The sequence below is a fragment of the Harpia harpyja genome, chromosome 5 (assembly GCF_026419915.1).
Source record: "Harpia harpyja isolate bHarHar1 chromosome 5, bHarHar1 primary haplotype, whole genome shotgun sequence".
NCBI lineage: Eukaryota > Metazoa > Chordata > Aves > Accipitriformes > Accipitridae > Harpia > Harpia harpyja.
The window spans coordinates 34,085,621-34,106,539 of record NC_068944.1 but is presented as its reverse complement, the minus strand read 5'-3'; the positions used below and the strand labels follow the sequence as shown (position 1 = coordinate 34,106,539).

At 37.7% G+C, this 20,919-nt stretch overlaps 1 protein-coding gene across 6 annotated transcripts in view; it reads right to left on the bottom strand.

Moving 5' to 3' along the window:
- Positions 1–20,919, bottom strand: part of SNTG1 (syntrophin gamma 1) — a 357,847-nt gene that overhangs the window by 251,020 nt on the left and 85,908 nt on the right. The window contains exons 1-2 of one of the 6 annotated variants that reach the window (XM_052787871.1): positions 16,374–16,427; positions 11,549–11,619 (exon numbers count right to left, since the gene is read on the bottom strand). The exons of the other annotated variants lie outside the window; for them this stretch is intronic. The gene's annotated coding sequence lies outside the window, so the exon portion shown is untranslated. Of the gene's footprint in view, positions 1–11,548; positions 11,620–16,373; positions 16,428–20,919 lie in introns of those variants that run through there. 6 annotated transcript variants of the gene reach the window in all.

The window sequence follows — 20,919 nt, the reverse complement described above, 5'->3', positions numbered from 1 at the left end:
AGTCTCCTTACCTTCATTAAATTTTACAAACCATATTTTAGCATCCATATTGGTCTGTAACTGTGGTCTCAAAAGAGTAACAGTTTCATAACATCCTATACCCAGGGCCATGTGAACACAAGGCAACTCTACCTACACATGTCCATTCAACTTGTTCAGCAAGTTTACCAACTCAAGAGAAACAAGATTTTACCTTCTACATTTCAGAAGAGATTGCTAGATAATAGTTTCAGAATTTTAAATCCTGTTACTAATTTAAATCTATTTTAAACAAATTAGCAGCTAGATAGCTATAGGATATGTGGGATATCAGAAAAATACCTAGGGAATAGATGTACAAATAAAGGAAGACACCATAGCAACAGGCATAATTTTTAAGGTTTAAGCAGAAAAGAAAGCATGCACTGACTTTCTACTCAGATTCATGCAGCCATCAAAATGAATTTAAACTAGATACAAGACCTGTACAGCCCAATTTAAATTTATGAAGCAATTTTTCAAACAACTATATGCCAGTTGCAATGTACAAGATGAGATGCGGGTGCTGTATCCTTTATTGTAGCAACTATGCGGTAATTTGTCTGTCAACTCTCTTGCTAGCTGAAGTGTGGTTATTAATCTATTTGTGTTTGGATCAATTCCAATTTTCTAGTCTTCTGGGCAGCTTTCAAAAAGACTCCGTATTTCATAAAAAGAACCTCCCACAACACACATTTTCTTCTGTCTTCCCGTATGTTGCATTTTCCTTCAAGATAACTCTCAACTCATGCCCAAGGTTAACAGGCTTCTGCCATGGACTGGTAGCACAACTAATGCTTTCTTCCAGATCTACAGAGACGAATAACACCTGATTTACTCTGGTGAGCAGGAATTCCCTCATTCAGTAAGATATTTGTTAAGGGAAAGAGAAAAAAATATCTTGCATTATTTTAAAGGTCTATTTTACACTGGTTTTTAATGATTTTACAAGGCCAGCATCGATGTCTCTGTAGCTATTAAGGCAGCCAATAATAAGACCAGGTTAATACACATCTACAGTAAACATAGGGTAAATACAGGTTAACAATGATGATAACTTTGTGCATGGCTAAGTAGTTGAGTGTGGAACACTATTTTCTGTGCTATTTTGGATTTCATTACCAAGATGGAATGACCATAACTGACTCATTATGTTAAGTGTGTAGATGGATGTTCTTTATTTTAAAGAATATTTTGTTGTTAGGAATGTAGACTATTCCACTAACGCTATTGATCACCATGAACACAGTACTGCTGGCCTTCATATGAGCTTGGCTCCCACAAGACAGATTTGGTTCACATAACCTGTGTCACCACTAACTTGATGGCACTGATATCTCTTATGATAAAGCAACTGACGATTAATGCTATCTTGACCTGGGAACCCAGAGTCATGTATTAGTTATGGAAAAGGAATAGCAAATATGTTTTGAAGACGGACTCAATAGAAGGCCACTAAAACTATGATTTGCATGAATTCTGACTGCAATGAATTCTGATTGTAAGGGTTATACAAGTAAAACCTAGTGGGCGCACATTCTTACAGCATAACAGGAATGTTGTCTTCTGCTTCCTTTACAGTTGGTGGAGAGACAGGAACTTCTGCAGCACAGTCAAGCCCATCCAAACCTTCACTGCCCCAGAGGATGCTCTCTCTCCATCCACTGCAGGGAAGACTAGAACAGTTGGCTGCACATCAGACACACCACACTCAAACATCTAGCATTAGACAGGATTAATCCAGGCCTCAGTGTTTTGCTATTCTCTGTCATTCGCTCTGCATTAGAATTCTTGTTTTAACTGTATCATGGTTAATGAGTTTAACACAGTGGATGGATCTGCCCAAGAAAAGGTTCTGTGATTTCCTACACAGTGCTTAAAGGTGAAAGAAAACGGATGCTGAATTGTTTCTTCTCTGAATAGGCACATCCTAGTAAGAAAGAGATGGGGAGAACCTCTCCTTATAACAGCAATACACTGAAATGTCTTTAAATGTCACATTGTCAGCAAATATGTCAGAAAAGTCTGCGCCCTCTCTTTATGCATGAGTACAAGCACAGTCACCTCAGTGCACAGGGCTTTTTCACTTTTTGGCAGGGACTCAAAATAATTATCTTGACCATGGCTGTAAAACATAGATAACTAGACTGTTAAAGCCAAAAGGAAAAACATGTAGTTTGGAATTAATTAATAATTCAGATGAAAATACAACCATATGCATTACTTGATAGGTAGTACAGTATGGATGGGTCCCAGAAGGCATAAATACAAACAGAATATAATCAACAGTGGGTTTGTTATTGGATTTACAGCAAGGAGAGTAGATTTTCATCATAATCCTACATCAGAGGCAGAAGGACACTAGATGACTTACTGCAGATGAACAAGACTACTGCAAGATAAATAAAGTACACTCAGCATTTTCAGAGTATTAGAATAACTATAGTCAAATGGAAATGTTAAAAGATATCCTCAGCAAAGACTTAAGGAAGCTGTTTTTCTTCCCAAGGAAGTTAAGCAAACTGTGCTAAATTGTGAAGTTTTGAGATTCTTTTCAAGGAACAACTGTCATCTACATCACTGAATTATTTCTTTGTATTATACATACCTTCTATCATCCACATCAAGCAATGAAAATAACTAGCGAATGATTTCTAAAAAGAAATAATGTCTTTACTCATCCAAAAATACCTAAATATATCAAGTAATATATCAAATTCTACCCACCACTCATAGCTACAGCGAAAGGTTCTCCAGCGACAATCTGAAGGAGAAAAATACAGACTTTTTAAAAGGCCAAAGTTTATTTCTCAAAGAAGGAATGATCCTTTCCTATCACAAAACTTCTCTACTGCAAAATATCGTATTTAAATAAAACACTAACAAAATCAAGGAACAGAGAAATGTTCATAGTTTTAAGGACTTTCTTTCATGACATATTCTTTCTAGTCATGGAAATCATGATAAATAGGTGAGAATATGTCTCTTCTGCTCTTTCAGCGCAATTTGCTACTGACAGTGATCTGTCATTCATTCCCATGATCTTCCACTCTTTCCCTTCAGTCAGAAGGACAAAACACCCAACTGCCATCTCAGCTGTTTTACTTTTCATCAGCAGGTTCCCTTCTGAACATTTCAGTCATTTCTGTGACAGTGCTGTCTCTCCTGCTTAACAAATAAGTCACACTTCCTCCTTGGAAGATGAAGTGGTATTTTTATATTTCAGTGATCAAAACACACAAATGCACAATTAGTCTTTAATCAGAAGATAGTCAGCAGACTGATAGCAAGAAAACCTATGCAGGGCACTTATGGTGGAATTTACTGAGTGTGATTCAACCACCTAAAAGGTAGACATCTAGCCTTAGCTTCTGCTTTAGTTAAGAGAAAAGCGTCAACATCTCCAAGGGTGATTCATTCTACCTAGCTTAGATACCTTTTTTATAAGGAAATGAATCCTCTTTGACAACATCTTTTGGGTATGACTTAGACCAATGCCATTTAAAATGAATCAGAAAGTGAGCAGTGTTGTACTATTGTACAGCATGCAACTGAACTAACAGCAAATTCTTCATATACGAATGGGTGTTAATTACTAAATAGCTGTACAGCAATTGCTGTTTGGGTCTGTGTGTATAAATATACATAGATAGATGTGTGTGTATATATGTACATGCAGCTATTCATATGTACTATGAATATATACATACAAAAAGATTTACAAAAGTGAAATGTATTGGGAGCGGAAGGACAGAAATCCAACCTTTTGTTTCAGTTTGGTTTGTGGACTACTATTATGATTTTAATTAGTAAAATAATCTGGAAAAAGACACTAAGTCTTAACCTAATGGCATAATATAGTCATGGCAGTCACTTCTCATAACCCTCAAGTACTTGAAGATCCTGCTTTTATAGGGGGTTTTTTGTTTATTTTTTTGATTTCTTTTGTTTTGCCTTTTTTGTTTTGTTTTGTTTTGTTTTCTTTGGTGTTTGTTTTTGGGGGTTTTTTAATGACAGTAGAGTCTTGGAAAGGTTTCCACAATGTTTCACAAATATTTCACATTCAGCAATGGCAGTTATGACATGACATATTTCCTATCCTGACAACATAAATTTCGGCTTTATCATTTTCTAGTGATCCCAAGGGTCCTACAAAGCTGACATGTTAGTACCCTAATGAAAGCTAGATCTTGTATCTGATCTAAATAGCCACAAGTAAGGATTACATTCTGTAATACAACCTTATCATCCACATGTATATTCAAGCCCCTGGGGGAAACTGTTGCCATAACATGAATCTAAAAGACATAAAAGATCAAGGGACCGAAATAACATAAAAGGAGAAAAGTCTGTGCACAGAAGTTGTGAATGATTTCGTGCTGCGTATAACCTGCAACACTGGTGCACAGTCTGGGGCTGATCAGAAATGTGAGAACATGAGACACTTCTCTGTTCAGTTCTTAATAAGTACATGAATGACAATATTATTTCATGTTCCTCAATAATTCAAGACAAATGCTCAGAGTATTCATTTTTCTCCAGTTTGTTTTCTGTATCCCATGCTGTTTGCTTTATAGAGAAGAATGAAAAGCAAACACAGAACAAAAAGAATAAAGTATCAAGGCAAATGAGAACAGCATACAAAGAGGCAAAGCAAAACCAAATTAAGAATACGAAACAATAGCTTATTGCAAAAAGAAGCATTTGAAGAACATTCTTGAACAGAATCAGAGTATAATTTAGGTTCTCTCAACCTTCCAGTAAAAATGTGGGGGTTTTTTAAGAAAAGAATTTTAATGATGTCCACCACATTTTACTGTGTGCTGACCTAGGCTGTAATTTATACCATTTTTGATAATTTACAGCATTTATCCCAAAATTTGAGATGTGATTCATCAAACATGAAAATATTTTCCAGATTATTAAACTAATTTACTTAAAAGCTGTGTAGAGGTTCTAACTCCACTTGTCAATTCTTAACCGCATTTAAAGAAAAGTTAAAAACACAACTAAGATGTATCATCTAGATTATGACAGCATCTAATATCTAACATGTAATTTCTAAACCTATAAAAAGATGATTGTCAGTGCAAAATATAAAGATACAAACGTATAGATATGATATAAAGAAGTAGTTGAAAGAACAAAAAAAAGTTTAGAACCATAGAAGAGTTTCCACTAGCACAGACTGATTTAACATTTGGTCATGTTGCTTTCCCTTATTTATTTATTTTGGCTTTGAATTAAACACATTATTTTCACCTCCATCTGTCACAAAGCAATCCTTGTCCCAGTTTTTGTTTGTATCATTCTGTTTCTTTCACAGCATTAGCATTTCTTCCTCCACTAAGAATGAGTGGTCTCTTACAAAACCAGTATTTCAAGCAGTGATTTTGAAGATGACATACCCGACAGGAGTTCAGTGAGGTGTACTTCACATTCTCATTACAATAAATGTCCATGAGCATTTTAAAGGAGAAAATGATTTTGTGGAAAACCTTAGCATACATATTGTTATAACTTGGCCTTTCTGCAAGGACAGGGAGGAAGAAAACATGACAACTGACAGCACTGGTGAAGGGAATGAGGTTAACTAGGGCAAGAAACAAAGGGATATGAGTCAAAGGAACAAAAATACGTCTTGGAGGTACTTGTAGGGATACATCTTACACTTCACACAAGTTAGTCCAAAATTAAAATGTTCTTGAAAACAATTGAACTCCATGTGAAGTGGAGAAAGCATAATTTGAATAAGGGATTTATGTACTTTTATTTCATTCTAATTGCAAAATGAAATTCTGAATTCTTGCTAGATTGATGTAAGTATTGCCATTGAGTTCTGTAGATCCAGAAAAATTTCCAGATATAGTTCAGATACTCTCATCAACTTCACTGTTAAAACTGGCAACATTTGTTAAGTGACAAAACTGTCTAAAACTTCATTTAATAAAGTCAGAAGAACCAATCCTGTCATTACTTGACATATTTCTCTTACAAAATTTGTACAAGTAGCATAATCAAACTCACATAGATGCTGGTATTTCAGAAAACAGTATTTTTTTGATATTTCCACAATCAGAAGTTTCCTTTCACATTATTTCAGTTTTCAAGCATTTGCTCTATCTTTATTTTACTGAAAAGACTATGCTGAGTTACTTATGTAATAAAACCTGGGGAGCCAATAGGTTCTTAAAATTCTTTGAACTTAAGGAGTTCAGATCTTTCTGTAGCATTTGACAAGCAACCTTTGTATTTTTGAGATCAATGTTTGATCATTCTCATTATCTAGACTGGAAATATATGATTTTCCTTAAGTCCTAAGGCTTAGGCTAAAATTCCTACAGGATGTTATTTCATTGTAAAACCAAGATAATTATCTTTGAAATCATCACAGGAATTAAAAAGCCACTTTACAAGGAGTTCCACATTCCAAGCTTCCACACTGTAAACTAAACATCGATGATGTTGGTTTTTTCCTTCTGAAAGACACATGACCTCAAGCCAAATGAATCTCAAACTAAGATTAAGATGAGCCAATGTGGCATGTGTATTTTCACTCAACTTCAAAAATGCAGCTGTCCAGCACAAATTGTAAAATCAAGAGACAACTCTCCAGCAGATGAATTAGACTTATGCTTCATAGGATGTCCAGAGGGATTACAATTTCAAAACAGAAGAAAGCTTAGCAGAAGAAACTCTGACTGCAGTGCAAACAGCAAGTTGCATACACTGATTCTGATCACAGTTGATGAGTGAGAAAGAGGAGCACTGTCAAGTACATGATCACAGTCAAAGTGCTCAAGTCACAGTGCTTCCCGCAATCCCAAGCAAAACATAGTGCTGACATGAGTTAAACACGGGAATCGGTGTACTGGAATCCAAATGCTCTGTTTTACATGGGAGTAAGATAAACTGCATACTCTCACTTGCAGAAGCTGGGCAGGCAACACCACAAGATAATAAACAGCAACTGCAAGATGAAAATACTGGGAGATTCTGCACCCACTTCTGAATCAAGACTTACTACACTGTGATTTGAGCTAGTTTTTCCTGAAGAGCTTCTGATGACTCTGGAGAGCCCATAATGGCACCTCTACCCCATGGACTGTTTAGTTATCTTACCCTCACCCGTAGCCATGTCTGTTGTACTAGGACATTGCCAGCAAACCCTGAGAAGGTTTTGGGCAGGTGCAAGAATTTAAAATGGTAAGGTGATATAAAAGAAAAGCTAGTTATAGTCTTTAGATAATCAAGTGAATGAATCCTTGGAGCAAACTGTAAATGTTAAGCAAAGAATTCTGCTCAGTAGGGATCAGGTGAGAAGAGTAGTGACACAAACAGCGGTAACACGTTACTTCCAAGTCATTCCCTTCCTACATAAAACATCAGCAGTCATAAAGTTCATTCTTCTCCTTTGTTCTACAGAAGTACAATTTCCATGATTCGTTTAGATCTTTATATTGTGGCCTTTATCATAGTAACCAAAATCTAATGCTGGGCTTTGTAAACTGAGATTTTGCTCAGAGAAATAAATTCTGAAAATCCACAAAAGCAAGATGGACCCACACTATCGCACTGAGCAACCAGGCTCCAGTTGTCCCTAAAGGACAACTATGTAGTTTAGATCACACATTAGTTGTACTCACTTAAATGTTTCTACTTATTGTCTAACTTTCTCAACAGAAGGAAAATTATATGTAAATTCTAATTCATCTTGCCCTTAAAAATAATGCACCTTCCTTTCACTGTGACAATTTCAGAGGTGGCACAGTTGATCATCTGAATTTCTAAACCTTCCCTACATTCATGCTCTACCTAAAATTCCATCTGCTCATTAAAAGTGTCACTTGTAGGGCAAGACTCTTTCCACCTGCTGAGAAAAAGCATGCGGTACCCAGCAGTAAGTAGAACTGAGGCCAGGAATATGACAGCAAGATGCCACAACACAAGAAAGTTTTGATTCCATTAATTCTTTTTGTGCCCTGGGTTATAGTCTATGATTTTCATAGCAAATGCAAACCAGACATTTATTAATGGCAAACAGAAAGGCCAAACCATTTACTGCAACTTGATTTACAGTATCCCATTATTTTGCTTATGCAATTTCAGCATAATCAGGAAACTTTCAGGAAACACCACTGATCACTCAAGTTTTATGTAGTGAAACACATATGAAACAATTTCATAATTCAAATCCAATACTTTCCAGATAGCTAGTTTATCTATCTTATCTTATTTATTTATTCTTTTCTGTTTTCCTCTTCCAATGCTTTCATGCTTAGCTTTAAGAACGTAGGAGTTTCCTAAAGCTCAACAGAATTACTCAAATGCTTAATTTTAAGTACACGTATGTTTGCAAGATCAGTGGTTTAGTCTTGTCTTTTCACATATCATATAATGCACAGCATATGGTAAAACATTCTAATAATGGTGAAGCCCTGGAGCAGCGGCCCTTTGTATCTGAATCTTCATACTGTGAATTGTTCATCAGGCAATTCATTTTAAGTGTACCAGAAATGCTTCTTCTGTGGGAACAGATGCCTTTAATGGCTAAACTCTTTATTTGATGTCTCAGACCCTGCGATTCCTACTGTGTACAAGGTGCTAATCATGTTAAGATTCTGGTAACACAAGAGGAAGACATTTAAGTTATATACTTTAAGAGCTACAAACACAGTTAAAAATGCTTAGGCATCTAAATCGATCATAATAAACAAAGCTAGCAGATAGTGCTTGCTTTGTTCACAGTGCTGGCTTATTTCTTTCTCAGCCTATTCAGTCTGCATGGTTACAAAAAGATCAGACTTGCATTATGCTTGTACTTCTTGCAGTACTAATAATTTGATTTTCCAGTGTTGGATTCTTAAAAGCTTATTTTTAAGGCTTAATCTTAAAGATGGTAAGTGAAGAAGCTAACAGGAAAAAAAATCCAAGTTGCTCCCCTCCTCTGCTAAAACATTTTGGAGCAAAAAGGAAAAAAAACTTGTTGATTATTCTATATATTCATTTGTGTCCAGCTTACTGTATTAACCATTCACAGATATCAATCAAGAGGCAATATGATGTAATGGCTGAGTGTTTTATCTGATACGTCAAGACATAAAGAAAATAACAAATGCAGTAGGTAATGGATGATGAGAGACTAGGAAGGTCTAACAAGTTGTTCAACACCTAGATTCATGTTGTATACAGTCAACAATTGTTACTCTTGAACTGAAAAAAATTACACTTTGGTAATTACTGGGTAGCTCATTTCCCTGGCAAGTTATCATTTTGACTCGAATAGCGGAAGATAGTTTCCCATTTTTCACAAATTAAGCTTTCTTCCTTGTGTGAAATTAGAATTCCCCCTTTTTTTCTTTTTTTTTTTTTTGTTCCCTAAATGAAACTGGATAGAACTCAGATCTTGCACATCTAGAGTTGAGGGTTGAGGATACAAAAAGTAGGAATGTCTCTTCTGTAATATCTCTACTCACATCTATGCATCGTTTTTGCGCTTGTTTGTGTGAACAGAAAAGGGCAAAGAAAAAAGATTTTCCACTCTAGCATCATTATGGAGAGGAAGAAAAGGAAAACATAACTTTCAAGATTTTTATTGCAGTTTTATCTCCTGGCACTATTATAATTTACTTTATTTGTTTAACTTAAAGACTAGGTGATTTCTTTCTCAGAAGTCTAGTATATTTGGTTATGAATTTTTTAAATCAATCAGGCCCCACAAATAGAATGTAAGTACTTTAGCTGTGTATATCTTAGTTTCAATGTAGAGATAGTAAGTATACCATGTAGATCTCGACATGTCAGTTTCCTGTCGTTAAGTGGCCATTATTTTTCAATTTTTATTACAGATACCTTTTTTTAATCAAGTTAAAAGAAGTTCACAGAATTGAGAAATTTAACACAGCTCACGGATGGTTTCCAAACATTTCACTACAAAAAAATTCTGCTAGTAATTGTTACAAAAGACTTTTTCCTTCACTTTGGCACTCTGGAATAGAATAAAGCTGAATTCTTAAATGATTAACTTACTCCACAAGAAATCATTAATTCATTAAACAACTTTAATTAATGTTTGGAGCTTACATTCAATCCAATTCATCATAAACAAATATTTATCATTTTTCCTTCACAAAGTATTCCATCAGTTTAACATGTTCTTTATTTTAAGCATCTCTGTCTCTATATTTAACCAGTTAGTTTGTGATGAATACAGATTATTGAATCAGGCTTTCTGGGGAAAAAAACCAAACCAACAAAAAATCCCCCAAACAAACCCTCACTTTTTCTTTCTAATTATTTACTGAATGGGTTTGATCGGTGATGTCAGGTTAAATCCTAAATTATGTTGCAAGAGTAAAAATGGATTAAACAAAATTAATTTTGGAAGTCGTGAGTTTTCTGTCTGTATCGCTGGTTGGTGTGGCTGGGATAACTATTTTCTAGGACCACTGGATGTGGGCTGCGAGTGAACGTATGCAAACCTACTTACACCCTGACAGATGAGACCCTGCAGAAACATAAACATGAGCTGGGTCTCCCCTTCAAGCCAGCTCTCATGCTCACTGTAAATCTCTCCTAGCATAGGCTCAGGTGTGAAAGACAGAAATGAGAGGAAATCTCATGATGTTCTTCAGATGAGAGTAGCTCACATCTCTGCTTAGCTGATAACGTTAGCTATCGTATGTGTAAGGTTAATGGGAATTTTGTCACTGGATTAAACTCTAACTCCACTGAATCCTACTTTGTGAATTGTGAACTGTAATTGATGAGGGTTTTAAACTCTGCAATCCTGCCAGGGAACAGCAATGGGTGCAAAAATAAATTGGGGGTTTTATTTATATTCACAGATTTTATTTGTTCCTCTTGCAACTTTACTACTTATTTTTATTTGAATGTTAGTTTATCCCAGAAGTAATGGGATTATGAAATACTATCATCAGTCTCCAACTCTCCCTTCCCTGAAGATATTGTTGGAAAAACTATTCAAGTTTCAGAGCTTAGGTCATACTCCTTTATTTAAACAATCTACTGTGATTTACAAAAAAATTCAATCAGTCAAATGAAGACTTTATATTATATGGTAGAAAAAACCAACTGACGGTCCAAATTCAAACCTGGCATGAAAAAAGGCAACCTGGCTAAGATACATCAAACGCTAGGAAGTCTTCAGTTTTTTTACCTTTGCAGACCTTCAACTCAAATAGCACATTTTTCCCCAGTAATAATAAGGACAAAAAACAATACTTAATTTATAATGATTAAAACTTTTCTGGGCACAGAAAAAGAAAAGCAACAAAGCACAGTCCTCAGGCAATCCTGTTTCATTTAATCTTTTTTTTCCTCCCTTCCAAAGCTTTACTGCTTTGTTCTTTATTATTCTTTCTTCCTACTAACCCTCATATTCCTTTGAACTGGAATACCCTGCTGTACATGGAAAGTCATGTAATCAATCTTATCTTTAAAGTGTACGGTCTTACAAAAAACAATGAAGATTCTTAAAAATAAAAACTAAATTCCTATAATGGCTCACCTGCTGCAGACTTCCACCAATTAAACTGCTTAGACTTCTGAAACCAGGTGTAGTTACTTCTTTGAAATTCTCTGTTTTATGATAATGACAGAAAAAAAAAAAGTTCAAGTAATTATAATTATTTTTTTTTTTACTTTAACATTTTTCTTTCACCAAGTATTCACTTTGTAGCTCATTACAATTTACCAGGTAAATCTGGAGAATCATAGAATCATAGAATCATTTTGGTTGGAAAAGACCTTCAAGATCATCGAGTCCAACCATTAACCATGCCCCCTAAACCATGCCCTGGAGTACCCTGTCCACTCGCTTTTTGAATACCTCCAGGGATGGTGAATCACCACTTCCCTGGGCAGCCCATTCCAATGTTTGACAACCCTCTCAGTAAAAAAATTTTTCCTAACATCTAACCTAAATCTCCCTTGCCTCAACTTGAGGCCATTTCCTCTTGTCCTATCTCCAGACACCTGACAGAAGAGTCCAACACCCACCTGGCTACAACCCCTCTTCAGGTAGTTGTAGAGAGCGATAAGGTCTCCCCTCAGCCTCCTCTTTTCTAGACTGAACAACCCCAGATCCCTCAGCCGCTCCTCAGAAGACTTGTGCTCAAGGCCCCTCACCAACTTGGTTGCCCTTCTCTGGACACGCTCTAGCACCTCAATGTCTTTCCTGTAGTGAGGGGCCCAAAACTGAACACAGGACTCGAGGTGCGGCCTCACCAGTGCCAAGTACAGGGGAACAACCACCTCCCTGTTCCTGCTGGCCACACTGTTCCTGATACAGGCTAGGATGCGATTGGCCTTCTTGGCCACCTGGGCACACTGCTGGCTCATATTCAGCTGGCTGTCAACCAGCACACCCAGGTCTTTCTCTGCCGGGCAGCTTTCCAGCCACTCTTCCCCAAGCCTGTAGCGCTGCATGGGGTTGCCGTGACCGAAGTGCAGGACCCGGGGACTTGGCCGTGTTAAACTTCATACAATTGGCCTCAGCCCATCGATCCAGCCTGTCCAGATCTCTTTGTAGAGCCTCCTTACCCTCAAGCAGATCAACCCTGCCTCCCAACTTGGTGTCATCTGCAAACTTGCTGAGGGTGCACTCAATCCCCTCATCCAAATCATCAATAAAGATATTAAACAGAACCAGCCCCAACACCGAGCCCTGGGGAACACCACTTGTGACCCGCCGCCAACTGGATTTCACCCCATTCACCACGACCCTCTGGGCTCGGCCATCCAGCCAGTTTTTCACCCAGTGAATAGTGCACTTACCCAGGCCACAAGACGCCAGCTTCTCAAGGAGTATGCCATGAGAGACAGTGTCAAAGGCCTTGCTGAAGTCTAGGAAAATAACATCGACAGCCTTTCCCTCATCCACTAGGCGGGTCACCTGGTCATAGAAGGAGATCAGGTTGGTCAAGCAGGACCTGCCTTTTGTAAACCCGTGCTGACTGGGCCTGATCCCCTTCTTATCCTGGACTTGCCATGTGAGTGCTTTCAAAACAAACCGTTCCATAATCTTTCCCGGTACTGAGGTCAGGCTGACAGGCCTGTAGTTCCCCGGATCCTCCCTCCGACCCTTCTTATAAATGGGAGTCACATTGGCAAGCCTCCAGTCCTCTGGGACCTCCCCTGTTGACCAGGAACGCTGAGAGATGATAGAGAGTGGCTTGGCAAGGACCTCTGCCAGTTCCCTCAGTACTCTTGGATGGATCCCATCAGGGCCCATAGATTTGTGAGTGTCCAGATGGCGTAGCAGGTCCCTAACTAATTCCTCCTGGATTAAGGGGGGTATGTTCTGCTCTTCATCCTTACCTTCCAGCTCATGGGGTGGAGTACCCTGAGGATGACTGGACTCACTACTAAAGACTGAGGCAAAGAAGGCATTAAGTACCTCGGCCTTTTCCTCATCACTGGTTGCTACGTTCCCTTCTGTATCCATTAAAGGAAAGATATTCTCCTTGGGATTCTTTTTACTGTTAACATATTTGTAAAAACATTTTTTGTTGTCCCTTACGATAGTGCCCAGATTTAGTTCTAGCTGAGCTTTCGCCTTTCTAATTTTCTCTCTGTATGATCTAACAAGATCCCTGTACTCCTCCCAAGTTGCCCGCCCTTTCCTCCAGAGATGATAAACTCTCCTTTTTTTCTTAAGTCCTAGCAAAAGCTCCCCATTCAACCAGGCCGGTCGTTTTCCTCGGCGGTTCAACTTGCGGCACATGGGAATAGCCTGGTCCTGAGCCATTGAGATTTCCTTTTTAAAGAATGTCCATCCCTCCTGGACCCCTTTGCCCTTCAGGACCGTCCCCCAAGGGACTCTCTCAACCAGTGCCTTGAAGAGGCCAAAGTTAGCCCTCCGGAAGTCCATAGCGGTGGTTTTGCTGACCACCTTCTTTGCCTCACCAAGAATTGAAAATTCTATCATTTCATGGTCACTAAGCCCAAGATGGCCTCCGACCATCACACCTCCCACCAATCCTTCCCTGTTCGTAAACAACAGATCTAGCAAGGCTCCTCCCCTGGTTGGCTCACCCACCAGCTGTGTCAAGAAGTAGTGGTATGGTGAACTTCTATATTCACTGCTATTTTCAACCTCTTCTAAGACCACACAAGTAATTCTGGAAGCATTTCAGTTTAGGACTCTGTGGTTACATGAATTCTGGTAAATTAGATGTGCCAAAGCCCGTTCTGTGGCACTGAGAGCAAGTGGTGTGGCTTGCATGCAAAATGTTAAAATCTCTTCTGTTTCAGAACAGAGAGGCCTTATCTATACTAGTTATCAGGAACTGCCATTGACCTATGCTAGCCCTTAAATTGTCCCTAAATACTGTTTGAGAAAGTGTTAATTGCATAAGCCAAAGCATTTTAGGAAACATGCCAACAACTAAACCGCTCTAGCCCTGTTTGCTACTATACACAGCTTTCAAGTCCAGCATCTTCTGAAGTACAAAGCAATAGTCCCTGGAACACCTTGGGATATAATACATTGCTCTCATCATAAAAATCACTCGTTATTAAACCTAAAATATAAGCTGGAAATTTGACAGTTTCTTCTGTGCTTGGGAACTGCAAGTAGTGCTATGACCTTTTGGCAAAGATATCCTTGCATTTAAAGATTTTGTAATTACTATATTTTAAAGCAATTACTATATAGCAAAATATAACAATTAATATAACTACTGTGATATTAAAATAATTAAGCCAACACAAAACATTTAAAAACCTGAAACTTGCATTTTATACCAGTACTTCTGTGAACTCAATTTCAACATTGATTTATTTTCTCCCTTTTGCTCACACCTGTTTTACGCTAAATATAGTTTACCAAAATAAAAGGAACAAAATAATTTTACACGTGCTATTAATAAAACAAAAGGCATCATTTGGAAAATAAACAGTAGCCTAGTGAAAATAATGACATCCTGAAGGCATATTTTGTTTGTATTTGCCATCACTTGATTACTGTTGTAGTAACATAGATGAACGTACTAGCAGTTGGCTAAGGATCTTTGTATCTTTTTAACCACAAATACAGGAGAATAGTAATTCTGGCACCACAAAGTCAAATATAATAGATGATCAAATTATTTCTAGCTACTACCAAATTCTGGAATAATACTGGGAAATTGGATTGCTCTCTCTAGATACTTCAGTATGCATTTCAGGTACCATCTATTCAAGAAGTATATGCATGTAATATAATACAAAGAAGAGGGAACAGAAACAAGGAAGGATTCTGTATCCTTATTCAGTGCAGTACAGCACCAGTTGGTTCAGTAGTCTATATTAATCTACAGTCTCTTAAAATTTGATACAGTCCAGTCTTCCATGGAGCAATTTGTATGGCAGCTAAATAAAAGAACTTTGAAAAATAATTCACAACTAATAAGTCACCTTTTGTGAAGTAAAGTATTGAACACTCTACGTTTATATGAAATATACAGTAAATGGAACTAGGAAATTTTATTTGAAGGTGTGCTTATCTTTCCTATAAACTGTAGTTTAATGATTTCTCTACCTAGATTCCAACATAGGATGGAAGGCTATGGTGGCCTTGATTTAGTCTCTGCTAGGGTTTGTAGGGTGCTATTTTTGCTGTTGACAAAAGTCTTGACATTAATTCTGCAGCAGAATAGATTTTTCATATCTCATATCCCTGCTGATCCTACTGAGTACTATTTCCATTTCTGTCCCAGCGAGTCAAAGGCACAGTTACCTCCATCTCCAGCTAACACATCTCTAGATCACAACTGCTACCTCCTCTAAGCTATCCAACTACTAAAATAGTTGGACTAAAATAACAACCATTGGTTTTAACATGTTTGTGCTAGAAATTTGCTGCATCTTTCTTAGTGAGCAAGACCATGTGCCTGAAGGTATGCTGTTTTTCCAACAGTACTTACTGTTCTGATAAAAATATTCATTCAGATTAATATATGGAGTAAACTGAATTCTTCAGGCTGTTAAAACGTGAAATACACAATATTTCACAGTACATTTAGCTCACAAATTTTCCTCTGTCATTATTAGCTCTGTCAGGCTAAAGCTTCTGCTGCACTTACCTATTTCTGTATGTTATACTCAGCATGTGTAATCTCTACACCATGAAAACCAATGCTTTGTTTCAGCGTCCTATCACAAGCTCACATTTGAAGCCTCATTCCAACATTGTAAATGGCATACTGACCCTAACTCCTGGCACATAAGACCATTACAAACTGAATATACACATGTCAAATCTCACAGATTGATTTCTGTCAAATAAAGATGAAAGGTTATAAATTCTTCTTTCACCCATTCACTTAGAGAACTAAGTCTTTTTATCCTACCTTTGTATGACTGCTGGATTCCAAGTGACAATGTCTTTCCAGCACTAAGTAAACATACAATGACTTGAAAATCTGGAAAAGGAGATTTTGCCTGTGGTGACACAAAATATGTAGCAACTTCGGGCAGATAACACATAAATCTTTGCAAAACTGGTAGGAACAGTTCAGTATAAACGTTCTAGGAGATTGCAACCACATTGCTTTCTAAGGTCCACTCCTGAAACATAGGTTTAACTTTATGTTTTCATTTAGCTATCTGAAGCAGAATTTCAGCAACAACAGTCTTACTTGCAGCAGGTACGCAATTATAAAAGCAATGTTACATACAGAATTGAAAAGACTGTCACATTATGACACTCCGTTTTGCTAAATTATCTTACATTTTAATGCAAGAAAATTCTAGATTAAAGCTTATCACATAGATTCACCTCTGGATTGTCCATTCTCCTATCACAATAAAATGCTTTTAAAATGTGTTACAGCTGAATTCTGCAGTCATGAGTCATGTTAAAATACACAATAAAGAAAAGGAGAGTCTGCCCTGAAGCCTTTGTGTGAAGAAGAAAGACTGATCAGATTAGAAAATACAATGGAGGAATATAGGACAGGAAAGACCACATGCATCACTAGGGTCAGACCTTGACAACAGCACAACAGCTGATGGATCCAGAAGAGTCCACTGATCAGCTATTCTGCACACCTCTGTGGAATATGGCACTGCCAACAACCCTACAGCAAGGACCTACTTGCTCCTTTGGGTGGGAGACCAAAGTACACAGTCTAGCCTATTACAGAAAGAGAACACATGAGACCAAAGACAAGCAGTTGGGAAATGTAAGGTGGACTTCACAACCTAGAGAATGCCAGTGAAGAAAGCAAGCTATTATTTTATTTTCTCTCATTTGTTGCTATCTCTCCTCTAAAAAAGCAGACCATTGCCTCTTAAAAAGAGGAAAAGATGCTTGGATTTTACATATAATAAATGGTAACATATAACACAAAAAAATGCTTTAAATACTTATACTTCCTTGGTTAGCATTATATCTGAGATTTCTTCACACAGGACTGTTGAATTTGGATGTAAATATGTACGTTGTAGTTGCACTTTTTTTTTCTTTTTTTTTTTTTTAAACTGGAAATCAAGTTCAAGCTTTCACTTAGCCTTTTTTTGGTGGAGGGCACCAAAGTACAAGGAATAAAAAGAGCTCCCTTTTCTTATCAGCTACCAGTGTATACCTCTACAGACGTAAGCTAGAAACATTGCAAAACTTGACAGAACATCTCTGGCATACAGAGAAGCAAGGAACGTATTGAGGCAGGGTTTGTGAACTCTTGCTCTAACATTAGGAAACCCCTTCTCTTTTGATTGCAGTGACAAGTGAAATATGGCACTTGAAATTTATCTGGGAGATACCTGAATCCAAGGTTATGGAGGTCTCACCTCTAGGTCACTGAAACCAAAGCAAGCCGAAATTGCACAGGAGTGTTAAAAATATAACAAATGTAAATCTGACAACCATCAAAGTCCTGAGTGTCAGCCGGATTTTTTTTCCACAGTTCTCCTATAAAATTAATGCATTTTAATAAGCCTAATAATTTGTACATATGGTGAACTATAATTATTTTGCTTTCAGGTTGATTTACTAATGTTGACAGGAAAGGAGTGTAAAAGCATCATCCTTTATTTTTTTCAGATACTTGATGCAGTGATGGAGTGATTAGAAGGATTATAAATAATAAAATATTATACGCTTTCGGGAATGTTCAGAAATTTTGAATTAAAACCACTATTACAAAAATGTCACAAAAGCTTTGTTCAGCTTAATTCGTGCCTTAATACTCTAAGCGTCTTATGAAGTCTAATGGAGGGTATTTTCTCCGTTCTTCAAAAAATAATAGTTTCAAGCAGCAGTGGTTCCTTTATAAAACACTGTATCTTATAATACAGTGACAACCTTAAATTAAGTTCTTCTTTAGGTTTCCATGTGTAGGAATATGATGATGTATCCAAGATCACTTGCATCCAGTACCCAGAAATCTAAGAAAGTTTTTGATTCATGTTCCTAATTTCTTACTTAAGTGACAACACTGCAAAATGTAGGCTGGTTAAAATGCTTTCCAAGGGCAATCTATTAAAAATAACATCCTGTTCCATATGGACACTAGACATTACACCAAAGCTGCAGGTTTTCAAATCCCAAATTTAGGAACAAAGGATTGGCACTGGCAGTCTTGATCATCTACCTCAAGCCTCTTGCAACCTCAATCAATTTTGCAAAAGCTGTTTAGTCCAAAAGGGTCAAGTGAACATATACACTATGTATCCTCACACAACAATTGACACAAAATATTTTTCAAAAACTCCACTGTCCACTATGACCCAGGGTCCCCAAATCACAACTACTTCCCTTCAGTATCAATATGTACCTCAGGGATTTTCTTTGTTCGTTTTTTTTAAAAACAACATGATTCCTGACAGCAGACTATGGCCCAAAAAATAAAGGAAATTAGAAGAAGACAACAGCAATGGCTAACAATGTAAGTTTGGGGAGGAACCCTTCTGAACCGTAGAATGGCACTTAGCAATGGGCAAGGCACAGAAGCCAGGTACTTGACAGAGTTTATCATCACTGAAATTTTACAGTAGCCTACTACACACCTCTGAGGCCTCTGTGGCTTACCTTTTCAGGAAGGATTAAGAAAGAAAAGAAACCTCCCCCAAAACCAGTGTTATGATTTATCACATAAACAAGCAGTCTGTCTTTCAAGCAGTGGGGTATCCAGAACTGTGTATTGGCCTCTCCAGATTATAGGATACAAGGCTGAAAGAGCTCTCCTCAGCTACTGAGTATAAATTCCAGAAACTGCAAGCAGCCTCAGCATGTAACCTTGTCTGTAAATGTATCAAGCTTCATTGTATGAGTAACCAAACTCCTTGTCTTCATTGCTTCTATTGTCATGACTTTTTTGAAACATTACAATCTGCAGTTTGCAAAAACAATGAGAAGAATGGTGACAATGGCAAAAATTAATTCATATAATGAATTTCTCTAATATTAAAATGCATGGAAAATAAGCTATGAAACAACTGAATCGTGAATATTCATAGTTTGGAATGGGTAACTAAATAATTTTGAAAGTAGTGAATACAGTGAATACACTCAAATGGTTTGTTTAAAGAGAATGCTTCCAATAGATTATTTATTATTTTTACCCTGTAACAATTTTTTATCTCCACAGGTGATACTGTGAGAAAATCTACAAAAACGTCATTCTATTTTAAGGTGGTTTACTCTTACAAATAAAGACTGGAGAATCAATATAAGTTAACTAGCATCAGCACCTGAGAAAGGTTTATGTGAACACGTGAACAATAAATCCATACATTAGTACAACCACCAGGCAAACTCAAACTAGACAAGACAGTGTGGTAATTTTCTAAATTAATTACCTCTAAGTTAAAGGTGAAGCTTTACATATTCCTTGACTTCCAATGTCAGTCTTAGTTCTCCCTGTCTGTAGCCCTCCTGAATCAGAGCAGTTCAGTACCTGACACACTTTGTCCCTTTGTCCTCAAATGCAAGGAACTTCCTAAGTGTCGTGGTTTAACCCCAGCCAGCAGCTAAGCACCATGCAGCCGCTCACTCACTTCCCCCCCCACCCAGTGGGATGGGGGAGAAAATCGGGAAAAGAAGCAAAACCTGTGGGTTGAGATAAGAACGGTTTATAGAACAGAAAAGAAGAAACTGATAATGATAACAATAACACTAATAAAATGACAACAGCAATAATAAAAGGATTGGAATGTACAAATGATGCGCAGTGCAATTGCTCACCACCCACCGACCGACACCCAGCTAGTCCCCAAGCGGCGATCCCCCCACCCCCCACTCCCCCCAGTTCCTATACTAGATGTGACGTCACATGGTATGGAATACCCCATTGGCCACTTTGGGTCAGGTGCCCTGGCTCTGTCCTGTGCCAACTTCTTGTGCCCCTCCAGCTTTCTCGCTGGCTGGGCTTGAGAAGCTGAAAAATCCTTGACTTTAGACTAAACACTACTTAGCAACAACTGAAAACACCCGTGTTATCAACATTCTTCTCATACTGAACTCAAAACATAGCACTGTACCAGCTACTAGGAAGACAATTAACTCTATCCCAGCTGAAACCAGGACACTAAGGAACGGCACAGAGTTGGAGGTGGCACCAGCCACGCCTCATGCACACCTTTGCTATGCTAGACCTGGGAGAAGACATTCCACTCAATTTAAAACAGAAAATAAGAACAGCTGCCCACTTTGTTATTGACAATTTTTTTTCATCTTACTAAATAAAACTGTTCAGTTTCCCCACAGATAAAACTATGTGAATGGCATACATTTGAAAGATTTCAGTACATACACACAGAATCGCACCCCTAAGCCCCAACTGCATTACTCCATCTCCACTGGCACACCACGTGCCACAAAATACTTCCCAAAATCCTACAGTCCACTAAGACCTACGATAAGGTCCCAATAACATAACTGACCCTCTTCAATAC